The sequence below is a fragment of the Motacilla alba genome, chromosome 13, assembly GCF_015832195.1.
Source record: "Motacilla alba alba isolate MOTALB_02 chromosome 13, Motacilla_alba_V1.0_pri, whole genome shotgun sequence".
NCBI lineage: Eukaryota > Metazoa > Chordata > Aves > Passeriformes > Motacillidae > Motacilla > Motacilla alba.
This window is the reverse complement of record NC_052028.1, coordinates 13,618,100-13,631,132: the sequence shown is the minus strand read 5'-3', so window position 1 is coordinate 13,631,132 and position 13,033 is coordinate 13,618,100.

Sequence of the window (13,033 nt, the reverse complement as noted above, 5' to 3'; positions counted from 1 at the left end):
GCACGTTATGGGAACAGCAATGGATCAGAAGCCATCAGGCTCTGGCAGCTCTGGATTTCCCCTCTGGCTGTGCTCAGGGCTGTGGTGAGACTCTTGAACTCTCCAGCAGCCTCTCCCAGCGAGCTGGGCAGGCAGGGGAGGTTCCTCTTTGGGCTCCCTCTTGGTGTCTCCCGGGTTCAGAGCCCTCACCCCGCTCTGGTGGTGCTGTGGGAGGCACAGGAGAGTCCCCAGACAGGGAATGTGGCCTGCGGGCTCCCAGGCTGGGTTTGCTCAGCTGAGACTCTGGCTGTCCCACACCAGTGACTGTGTTTGTCACCGCCCCAGCACAGAGCACAGGGACCTGGCATCTCTCACTTCTAGGCATGAATCCCACACAAACCTGTGAGAAATAAAAGGAAACAAGCAAAAAAGAAAATTCTAAACAGTTTTGATGTAGTCCTTTGAAAAACACAAACTTTTCTTTTTGCCTTTTTTTCCCCCAGCCAATTAAACCTGCTAATTAAGTCAACAATATCTCCATTGCAGCTTCCAATTGGCAGAGTTGGGCCAATCCTTTTGCTCTTACTAATTAGCTCCTCACTAATGACTTCATTACAGCAGAGCTGGCTCTCACTTGGGAAGGTTCTAGCGCATTTGCTGTGGTGCTGGCTGGACTTAAAAGCTCTGGTTTTGGGGAGGTGCATAAGGGGAGAAGAGATGGGAGCCAACAAAGTGAGTTTGATCTGATCAGCCATGTGGAAATACAGCCCTGAGAAGCTGCAGGGAAGCTGTAAGTGTAACTTATACCACTGAGCATTCTTATTTATCTTTTTATTCAGCCCAGTTATTGAGGCAGAACCTTGGGTTTAGAATGCCAATTGGAGGCAAGGATTTGGGGAGGGTAATATTTAAATGAAAATTCACTGAAGTTATTTGTGAGGACTGGGGCTGTCAGTATGTTCAGGGAAAGGTTAAAGTGAGCCTTTTAAATGTAGCTGGAGGAAATGCTGCTTTCCAAAACAATAGAAGCTCCAGAATGCAGTCTCTGGGTCTAGTGGAGAAAAAAATGGATGAAAGCAGTGAATTTTTAGGAAGAAAAGGCTTTGGGAGAGGATGTCATTGGCATCTGGAAATGTTGGCCTTTATTTTTAAGACTTTTGCCTTGGAAGGCATAAAAAAAATACACTTGAGTTAAGATAAAGCACTGTAGCAAAAAAAAAAAAAAACCCTGGTAACAGATTAAAGCAATACACAGGGCAGAGGAGCAAAGCCATTTGCTTTCAAACCACCCTGCATTTCCCCTGGCTTCCCACCACCTCTCAAACTGCCAAGCACCACGAGCTGAAATTACCCAGGTGTGAGTCCTCTCCCCAGCACTTGGAGCTGCTGGAGTTATCTCAGCATTTATGGACTTTCACAGGGAGCCTGGGGCAGAGCAAAGCAGATTTTAATTTGTTTAGAGTCCATGTCAAGTCTAAATGTTGTTATATCTGGAGAGTCTGCCTTGGCTCTGTGGAGCAAGGTGGTTAATTAATGAAGGATTTAGCTTTTGGTCCAAGTAATAATTTTTACTGGTCCCCAGTACTTTGTGGACAATTGTCTGTATCAAAATGCCCGATTAAAGAGGGTAAAGGAGGTCTGACATGAGGAGATAATGACTGAACTGCCAGATTAGTACAGAGGAGGTACAGCAAAGCAATTAAAAAGAGAGATTTGAATATTTTGGGATATGGGATTGACTAATGAGGAAACAGGAGGAAATAAAAGAGGAAAGGCAAGTGCTGAGTTAGGAATACAAACCCTTTAAAGAGAAACCAGAGGAATGAATTAAATATCATTTTGAGATTAATAAGAGACCTCTCTTAATAGACTTTATTGGAGCTGACTGTTCTCATGGTCCCTTTCCATCTCAGCAGCACATTTCATTATGTTTCCAGGTTTGTTTCTTAGCCTTAATGTGCTTTTCCAGGCATTTTTTGAGGTTAATATAAATAAATCTCTTGGTTTCAAAGGTGAAATGTAATTGGGGCTTAAGAAAGAGCAAGCAGAAGGGAAGAATGTGGCTGAGTACATAGGAAATTAGAAATAAGAATAAATAGCATCATGGGACTTGGGGAAAGAACAGAGATAACCATACAGTGTGAGATGAATGCATGAAAAAGTGGAAAATTTTAGCCTGGTAGAAAGAGGAAATGGGACGTGCTGCCACAGACATGACAGCAGATGGCAAAATTGAGCTGCAAAGACTGAGCAGAGAAACATCTGGAGAGGTGAGAGGAGGCTGTAAAGGTGATGCAGGTTTGCTGATGCCAAGCAGAATCAATGCACCTCCTCCAGTGATGATGGAGATCCCAGCCAGGAGTTCGTGGGCTGAGCTCATGGCTCCAGGGAATGCTTTCAGCACACTGGGCTGTGGCTCATGTGGCCTCTAGCAACACACTTTCCTGCCACTCTCAGTAACCCCCTGGTTTTCTTGTGCTCCTGAGGCTGGGGTGACCATGCAATTCTTGGTTTCCTCTTCCTGCTGCCGTCTAACCCCAGCTGGCAGCAGTGTGGTTTTGGTTTCCCTTGCTAATTTAAAACACAAACCCCGAGACTCAGCAGCTCCTGCAGTCACTGTGGAAGCAGTGACCTGGGAAAGGAAATGTCAGCCCTGAACAAACCCACAGCTCATCTCAGCCTCTGCTCCCTCCTGCCATCCAGCAGGACACGGGTTTTGGCAAAGAGCCCTCCAAGGAATCACTTTGGAGAGTGTTTAGGAGCTAAGAGGAACACTGAGATTGGAGTGGGGCTCCCCACAGAGAACCCTCATCTCCTCACCCCATAGTGCAAAGTCACAGAATCAATGAGGTCAGAAAAGACTTCCAAGGTCATAGAGTCCAACCTTGACTGATCCCCACCTTGTCACCCACACCAGAGCACTGGGGGACAGTTCCTCAACACCTCCAGGGATGGGGACTCCACCACCTCCCTGGGCAGCCCTTCCAACGCCCAACAGTGCTTTCAGTGAAGAAATTCTTCCTGATGTCCAACCTGAACCTTCCCTGATGCAGCTTGGGACCATTTCTTGTCCGGTTGGTGGTTTCCTGGGAGCAGAGCCTGATCCCCACCTGGCCACAGCCTCCTTTCAGGGAGCTGCTGAGAGCAAGAAGGTTCCTCCTGAGCACCCCCAGCTCCTCAGCCTCTCCTCACAGGACCTCTTTTCTAACCTCAGCTAAAGAGCTCCAAGTAGTTTGAAACTGAGACAGGAAGGATCATGAGGACACTGGGAAGAGAGAGGCAAATTGAACTGTGCAGATACCAATGGAAGGACTGGGGAGGAAAGTGCTGGGAAATTATCTCTGGTAAAAGTTCATTGCCTTTCTTTAGTCTTTCAAGCACTGACTCTTCTCCAAGGGGAAGGGAAAGCTAACCACTTCCCAAAATATCTTTTTTCATTATTTAGAAGAAAAGAAGCAGAATATTCTCTGACTATTTCAAAATGCAGTTTCTTTTTTTAAGTATATAGAAAAAAAAATAGTGAGGGTGTGTTTTGGCTTTTTTTTTTTGGGGGGGGAGGGGGTTGGTATTTTTTAATACCTAGGAGAAGAGGTGTATGGTAGGTAATCCAAACTAGGAAATAATTCCTGTCTATATTTATCTTTTCTAAAACAAAGTATACTAAGGCTTGACTCTCTTATCTCATACACATATGCTGTAGTTCTACTGATGGAAGTGAACACTGCATCCTGGAAGGTAACCCCTTTTCATGCTTAAATGCACATCTAATGAAGATTCATGGCTTCAAAGGTGCTCTCAAACACCAGAGCTGGTGTCATCCTTAACTAAGCCATCCAGTAGTTAATAAACATCACACAATCATCTACATATTTAATGCAGGGCAGAGAAATTTATGGAGAAATCTCTAGCTTTTAATCCAGCAATGAATCATTTATGGGATTTTGGGTTATTCACTTTGTGCTGAATTTAGTTGTCTCTTTTCACCAAGCGAGCCCCCGACGTGGGCAGTGTCACTGGCCAGGCTGCATGGTGATGGATGGTGCTGGGATAAATTATTTATTGCCCATTTCAGATCACTTGCCCAGCAGTGAACTCAGCCAGTTAATTTTAAATCTGTTCCTCTCCGTTCCTAAGTGTACAAAAAGGTTTCCATGTACATGAAATTCATCTCCCTTCCTTCCTCCCCCTCCTTCCAGTGCACTGGTGAATCACTTGTGTGGTTTGGGTTGGGTGGGTTTGGGAAGCAAACTGTCCCTTAGGGGGTGTGGTGACAGTGTCCTGGCATGGGGGACTGTTTGTCCAAGCTGGTTCTGCTTCTTCAGCTCTCACTTGTGTCCTGCTTTAAAAGCTGTGGAACGGAGATGGTTGTGATTCCTTAGCTTGTCACACGTGTGGAACAATCCTCTTTAGCTCACAGGGGCTGTGCAGAGAATGCACTCAGGGTGGGGAGCTGAGCCTCCCAGAGGCTGTAATGATCAAACACTGATTTTTCTTTTTTTAAATGATTTTAAATTTTATTTCTACCTGCAAGCCTCAGCCAATGCTGGGGCAGAGCCCTTTCCCAGGGCTTTCCTTTGAGCTCTGCTTCAAGGACAAGGGACATTCAGGCTCTCAGTGGAGCAGAGTCAATGCTGCTTTTGAATTCTGCTTGGTGTTTTATGCCCTTGGTCCATTATCTAATGGGGAATATGATGAGGTAATTATGGAAATACACAAATTGCAACCTCATGAATACCAAAGAAAGTCGTGATGATCCATGCTAAAAGAATGCATAAAAATGCAAATCATTTGTAAATGGGGAGCAGTAAATCTTGTTAGTATTAATAACTTGGAGCATTTAATTGCATCAGGTCTTGATGAATTCTAACCAAAGCTGTCTGAAGAGGGGTTTTAGGACTCTCACCCTGTGAACTGTGTACCATGAGGTCAAGGGGAGCTGTAACTTGGATCCTCTTGGTGGATCCACCCTGGGCTCTCTCTGTAAGCACTGCTTGGCTGGTCCTTTGTGGGCTAATGAAAGGATTGGGGTTTATCTTCAGGCTGCTCTCTGTTTTTTGTCATATCACACTGTATCTTGTCTTGGTTTGTGGGAGGTGCTCCTGATGCGTTTTGGGGCTACCTAAAAACAGAGGCCAGACAAAGTTAAGGGAGTAAAAAGCAGGTATATTTATTGAAGGGTCTTCAGGTACATTAAGAGCAGATGAAGCCCCTCAGGGGCTACACCCAAAAATGGTCACAGGTTTTCACACTGGTATAAGTTTGGTCTATTTGCATATTTGGGATTATTCTTCCAATTCCAGATTCAGGTAACAAAGTCCTTTACCCCAAGTTTGCTCCCTCCAGCTCACTTTTGTTTTACATTTCTTGGGGCCTGAGACAGTGAGCTGTCCCTGATCCCTAGGCCTGGAGAGGAATTGTTGTGTCTGTCCAAAATGGGAAAGCAGCGGCTAACAGAGCTATACGTTAAACAATTATTACAAATATATGAAAACTATACAAGCTAAAGTCCTAAGGCATCACTTCCAGCAGCGTCCTGGGGAGGAAAGGGAGAAGAAATCCCATCTTTGTTCAGATTGTTGCCATTTTTGTGCTGCTGTTTTGGTACCTCTGGCCAGGTGTGAGGGGCTTTTGTAAGGAGTCTGCTGGGTGAAGATTCCACCAGTGGAAACACACTCACTGAAGCTTTCCCAAGTCATTAACAAAATCTTCCTTAAACTTTGCCAGGCTTGCCAGTGTTTGGTGGAGTTCCTATTTATCAGCTCTTCCTTTCCCTTTATTTCATTCATCCCCTGTCTATAGCTGAGTTATTCTGCTCTAATCAAGATACTGGATGGCACCTCCACACATGAACCCTGCAGCTTCATAAAGCCTGATGAAGGAGAGAGGAATATTCCAAGAGAAAACGAGAAAAGGCCATGATTTATTGCTAATAAACAACTCCCTGGATCTTATTATCTTTGCTGTGTAGAAGCCTGGAGATCTAGATTGGGCTTTATAATTCACATTGAAATTCAATGTATCACATGTCTCCTGTAAAGCCACATTTTTGAATGATACTCAAACCCTATTAAACAGGTACTCATTAAACCACAACACCCTTGTCGTGGTTTGAGAGGAAATGAGTTTTTGGGAGGTGGTAATGGTCAAACCAATAAGTGCCCAGATGTGGATATTGGCACCTGGTTTGACCATTGAGGATATGGATCCGCCTCTGAGAACACAGGGGGTTAAAAGCGAGAGCTCCCAACGGGAACGTTCTCTTGGTTCCGGTGGATGGAAGAGTTCAGACCTCCCCTGCCCAGCTTCGGGCTGGGTGGGGGAGGGGAAGGCCACGCGGCCGGGGGAGGTAGGCCGGAGCCATGGGCCGGAGACGGGAGGCGATGGCTTGGATAAGAGTGAGTTCCCCACAGAGACAGAGGGGTGGAGGAACTCAGAGAAGCAGCGGGCAGCCCCCCCCTCCTCGAGAGAGAGAGAGTGAGAGAGAGGTGCCAGTGCTATCTTGGACGTGATAGCACCGGCCGGGCCGAGGCAATGGGAACCGTGCCCAGTGAAGAGTGCGGAACTGGTGTGGGAGTTCGTAATGAGCAGAGACTGTGATTTTAACCCTTCTGCGGAAGGTGGAAACCTTGCAAATGTTGATCCTCCGGGAGCTGAGAGAGAGGAGAGAGACGGATAAGAAGGAATGCGCAAGTGTGATGCAGAGGGGTGCAAGTGAAGAAAGACTGGGAGAAGCTGAGAGAATCCTAGGTGGAGGAGATGATGGAGTGGCTTTTGGCTGGACTTTTCTTGTATTAGCCATGGATAGAACCTCTCCTGTAATACAGAGACTGCATTTTAGGGGGAGGCTGCGCCAAAGGAGTGATGTGTGCGGAGACGACAGGTGATGAAGAGATGGTGAGACCCCTCGGCCCCAGGGGGTGAAATATTGGGGGGGACTGGTGTCCCAAAATGAGGTGAGAGAGACTGTCGTTCTCTTCTGGAACTGGGCAAGGCGTCCTTGAAAGGGGAAACCCTAAGAGCAGCTCTGGTCCATGTGCAGTGGTGAGAGCACTGAACATGGAAGGAAGAAGTCACGACGTGTAGTTGCTGAGTGACGGGGATTTACCTGTGGTGGCACAAGGAGGGCTCCTTCTCTCCTTAATGAAATGAGAAGTGATTATCTGAAGGGTGGAGATGGACTGAGTTGATTATCTGAAGGGTGATGGACTGGATTAAGATCTAAGGTTCTGTAATATTCTGTAAGAATTGAGTGGGGGGAGGAGAAATGTTTTAAAAGGTTTTCCATTCTGCTCTGTGTGTTAATTTTATTGTAATTGTGTAATAATAAAGTTTTTTTCTTTTGTTGCAAGTGGAGGCCTGCTTTGCTCTGTCTCTGATCACATCTCACAGCAGACACTAGGGAAGATGGGTTTTCATGGGGGCACTGGCATTGGGCCAGCGTCAAACCATGACAACCCTATAAATTCTTCCTGAGTTTTGTTGACAGTACACATCAAACACGAACCTTTAAGTGCTTTTCATTTTCCTGGTAGTGGGCTATCATAATGCATCACATGACAAAATAATGTGTTTACATGACAGATTTAATGCTTGATCTGCTGCATGAAATGCTTCAGAGCACCAGAAGACAAAAATGTAACATTATACTTCCAAGTGTCTATTAATTCTTAACTAATAATAAATTACAGTGAGATGCTGATAGAAATGGATGAGAGAGGCACATGCACACGGGAGGAATTCATGAGGATCAGTGACGTGGCAATGAATACTAAATGCAGACACCAGAGCTAGAGGGAAAAAACACCACACCTGGGTTGGCAAGAGGCTGCTCCACAGGTCTGGGTTTCTTCTTTTGGGTCCTGACAGCCCTCACAGGCTTGTAGTGAAGGTCATGTTGGATTTACTTTCACTTTTCCCTCCTGAATGGTGCCAGCAAGGAGTCCCAGCTGGTCCTGTCCTGTCCTGACCAGGCATGTGAGCAGGACTGGAAAGGAGCCCCAGCTCTGGGGACATGAGGGTGCCCTACCAGCCCTCTGTGTCACCCACTTGTCCCTCCTAACCCCCGGGAGCAGCCTGGCTTTGCCTAGCCCATTGTATTTCTTTGTGAATTGTCATCCTGTGCCTGGCCTGATGGCTGAGGAGACATCAGGGGATGGCCCTGGGACCTTACAGACCCACAGCAAACCTCTGCATGGACATCTTGTAGGGATGAGGGGTTCACTGAGGGCCAAGGGCAATCACCAAGCCTCCTGGGGTTGGAGAGACAGACAGAAATCAGCCCTTGCTTACAAACTGTCTCCCACCAGCAAAAGAAAGTAACCAAGTTTCAGTTTTTTCCAGCCAAAAGACCCTTCTCTCCTTTGCTCTTCTGCTCCATCTCTGGAGCTCTTGTGCTGACCCGTGTAACCTGCCCATGGCACCTGGCTCCCACCCTCACCCTGAACATCCCAGCACCTCCAAATCAGACCCCAAGATGTGCTTTTCTCCCACATGAATCCACTGTTTTGTTTAGAGCAATGATTTCATGCTTGGTTTTGAGCATCCCTTCCTCCTCACCCTCAAAGCAGAGCACAGACAAGTCTCGAGTCGTTCCGTGCAAAATATTTTATTTTCCTCTTGTAAACCTCCATGTAAACCATTTTTACTTTTGTTGTTCATTGTTTTCATCAAAAAGGGTTGTTAATTCTGGAGTTTCTTTACGAGGAGCTGTCCCTCAACAGGCCTCATTTCTCCACAGTGCCACCTCCTTCCCTCCACACAACTCTTCTGTAATTCACAGCATTGTTGACTTCCAGCCTTGGCAGAAAACTGCCAGAATTTGGAATTTCAAGAGTGATATCCAGCCACTCCACAAGTTTAGAGTATGAGGGCAGCTGTGTCCATTAATCTTTTAAAAGAACCCAAATCTCTGGTTTTTATTGCAAGTGGGAGCTAGGAAGGAATTGGTATGTGGGAAAACAATGCTGTAATGATGACATACAATCAAAGGGAGGGTAATAAACCTGCTATTCCTCCCTGCTTACTGGGGGAGTTGGCTGGGGAGCAGGAGCTGAGGCTTGTTTTAACTACAGACAGCTCTCTCTTTTCAGTTTTTATAGCTTTCTCAATCACTTTGCTCATCTGCTGCTGGAGGCTTTTATTTGCTGATAAGGGCTGTTAAGCAGTTGGAAAGCCAGACCAATGAAGTTATATAAAATGCAGCAAAGGGTTTGTGCCAGCTTAGAGCCAAGATGATGGAGGGGGGAGGGAGATGGGAGGGCTTCTGCTCTTCCTCTTGGCAAGGGAAATGTCCTGAGAACAGGGACCAGATACAGTAAAACAGTGAGAGATGCAGTTTACTGCAGTTTGTCACTCCTTCAGGAGGGGGCATATATACAAATTCAGGTGTAGATATACTCCTACTTGTATTTGTCCCTGCTCCTTGTGCTGATGGGACAATGGGTTCCTCTTCCTTAGTATTTTCCCTCTTTTTATGAGAAATTTCTGAAGCCTCCTTTAACAAGAAAATGAATAAATGAATAATAAATGTTGATATGCAATGGGAGTGGTGCTGAGGTTGCCTTGCCCCAGACCAGTGGTCTGAAGCAGCACCTTTTAGAGAGGAAATGACCAGTTAAACCCTTGGAAGTCTTAGAGACACATTAAAGCTGCTCCTCAAGTGACTTTGTTGTACATTTCCTTATCTGGAAGCAATCAATGATGGAAAAATGACCAGATTTCAACACTGGAATTTTTCTTTGAGCGTTCTTCAGGGCTGTGTTTCTGCAAGCCTGAATGCAGGGAATAATGTTGGGCTGCTATCCATGGTGAACATGGCTTTTTTGGTTTGGGTTTAAAAATTTATTCTATATAGGGTTGATTTTATAGTTGTTTTGACTTCTTTTTGGGTTTGTTTTGTTTTGTTTTGTTTTTTCAGAGGGAACAGTGATTCTGGGACTGCTTTGTTCTGCTTTCTCAGCCATTATTTCTTCATTCCAATTTCCCCCTTTATGAAAGAATTAAAAATTAATCTGGAATGTCAGGTCTGGAAGGACATGTACACTCTATATACAAAGAAACTCAATTTTAAACAATTTTAGAACTTAAAAAACCCAACCAACCAAACTCAAAACAAAAAACCTGTTCCCCATATCCAGCTAACATCTATCAGCTCCCTCCTGCAAATTCCTAACATAGGTTGGTTGACTTGTGGTTACTTTAAACAGTTTATCAAATATTCTGATTCTTAAAAGGCTCCTAATTTGCTTACTTCATGTCCCCAGAGTGGAGGATTCTCTTTAAATCCTGTATTTCTCACCAGCTTGTTTGCAGCATCAGTTATTGCAGTGTACGACACGTAGTTTTCAAACAAATTCCTGGAAAAGCAGGCATCCTTTTCAAATGTCACCTCCATTTTGGTCCTGACCTGAAAAACGAGGAGCGTCAGGTTTTACTAAAGCATTTCAGTTCTCTTTTGCTCTTTCCTTTTGCTCTGAAGCAAATTGGAAACATTCTGTAGTCCCTTCTTGTCTCACCTCTCGCAGATTGTGTATGATAGGTAGGTAGGTAGGTGCCTTTCTGCCTCCTACTTTTATTATTGAGAAATTTCCATCTAACCCCAAGGAAATATGAAGTCAAAACTGATGGCTCTGCCTGGAAAAAGTCCACTGAGATGTGACAGCTCCTCTTCCCCGGAGCAGAGCAGCAGCACGAGCACCTTGGGAGAAATGCTGCTGACTGCAACAAACCATTCACTTCATTTTCCTTTCCCTCCTTGGAAGCAGTTTGTTCAAAGCCCTCTGCAGTCAGGAGCCTGAGAAAATAGTTTAAAAAGCTCTAGGAAAGGATTTACTCTTTGCATGAGTTGACAGTCTGCAATCTTCGGTGCAGAGCAGTTAATTGAAAACCGGGGAGGGAAAGGCTGTTAAAAGGTATCATGTGAATCTTGGCTCAAGGCAGTAAAGCCCAGCTTTCAAGTTAGTTTTTATCCCTGTTTTTCTTCTTGAAAGATGTGCAAGTTCAAGGAACAGAGATCTCAGAGAGTTTGGATGGCCATAAAGCTGCTTGGTAGTGATGGACCATCTGCTGCTGCAGAGCAGAGCCCGTGCAGGGCGCTCACTGTGGAAGCCTGCTGGGGCTTTGACCAAATGCCTGTTGGAGGAACTGCATTCCTCTATTTCTACCAGTGTATGTGCTCCCACATTGCTGCTGCATCTCTCTTCCCTAGAAGCCTGGATTTTGTGTCCAGCTCACGGGGGTGTGGTCTCAGCAGGGCAGGTTGGTGTCCTCACCCCCTGTTCTGGCCACCTCACCCACGATGGTTGCTGCAGCCACTCTTGCCAGATTTACCCATCTACTTCATAATTTGGAAAATCACTTTCCAAGCTGTGGTCTGGTAACTGTGTGTAGTGTTGGCACTGGATATGGTCTGAATGTCACTTCAGGAAAGGTGGTTTGAATCCTTTAAGTAAAAGTGCAGCCAGTGAGTCTGCCCACACACCCGCTGGCATGAGCAGCGTGTTCCCTTTCCTACCCTCTGCAGGAAGGATTTGAGATCTCCTTGGCTGATGTTACATTTTCTGATGCAGATGCATTAAAAATGGATTAATTTTCTTTCTTTCTTTTTTTTCTTTCTTTTTTTTTTTTTTTTTTTAATCAGGCTCCAATACTTTCCTGCTGGGGCTATTTATGTAGAACTAGATTTAAACGTCTCCTATTTCATCATAAATTGTATTGACCTGGTAAAATCCATGCAGTTTTCAGCAAAGTCTGTTCCATTTGGAAACCAGATATAAATCTCCTGACTTCAGAAAGTTTCTTTAAAGAACTCTCATTTGAGGCACAACTGGGGTCAAGGCAAGGTAAAAATTGAGATCCAAACTTTATTATGCTTTCTCCTCAGAACCAGAATCTACCTCGTCAAATCCACCCAGCCCCCAGAAAGTTTTACTTCTTGCCACTTGTAGTTGTGGGTTATAAAATCCACACTCTTGACAGAGTGTCAGCTGCCATCCTCCTGCTGCACCACCTCTGAGCCCCCAGAGACCCAGAAATGAGGACACAGCTGGCCCTCACCTGCAAGGGGCTTAGCCAGGCTTCCCAGGGTGATGTCATGCCTCAGGACAGAGCTTCCCACAAAATGTAATTGCTGCAGCTCTCTTTTAAGACATTGCCAGAAGGAGAAGAGGTGCTGAGGGCAAAATCTCTTCTTCATAATGAGTTACAGTGTGTGCTCATGCATTGGAAACCAGGAATTCATTTCTAACCTTCTGAGAGAGTCTAAAGCCACTTTTCCCAACAGAGGGGCTGAGCTGGTGGCTGCTCTGGAGTAGGAATGCTTTCCTGGGTTCTACTAATGGCAGAGAGGGAAATTACTGCCAGAATAGAGTGGGGTCCTGTGAAAGAGAGGCCTGGGCTCCAGACTTGTCCCCCCATTGCTTTGCATTTTCCTTTCAACCAAATTCACAAGGTTTTGGACCAGGAACAAAATCCCTTTCCTTTTCTGTGACTGTCTCAGCAAGCAGCGTGTACATCCTCTGCCCCTTTTGCCTGTCAGGAGTCTTGCAGGGGGATCATTTCTGTGGATGGTCCAGCTTTGGCTGGCTCATTTCCAAGGCAGGTACTAATCCCTGTGCAGTGCCCCTCTTCCAGGCCCTTCTCTCCAGGATCTGGATGCACTCCAGCAGCCAAGCACCTCTGCTCAGCCCCAGAAACTGCCATGCCTGAATTTCAGATGCAGAAGGTACTTTTATCTAGCCCTGAATGTATGCACAGAGGAATAACTGAGCTACTTGATGAACTGATTAAAGATTTATAGTTCTTAGAGCACATAGCTGTCTTTTGGGGGAAATCCTGGATCAGAAATCCATCTCTGTCCTCACTAATCCACGTATTATTCTCTCTCATTACTTTCTATTGATTCATTTTCATTTCATGTTGCAGCACTGGGTCACCAGTGGGTTTCTGATATTACAATACATTATTTAGCTGTCTCCTGACTCTGGTATTTGGTGGCATCTGTTAGCATGGTTGACTCTTCCCTGTCTATTCATTTAGTGATAGTGCCTTAATTTTT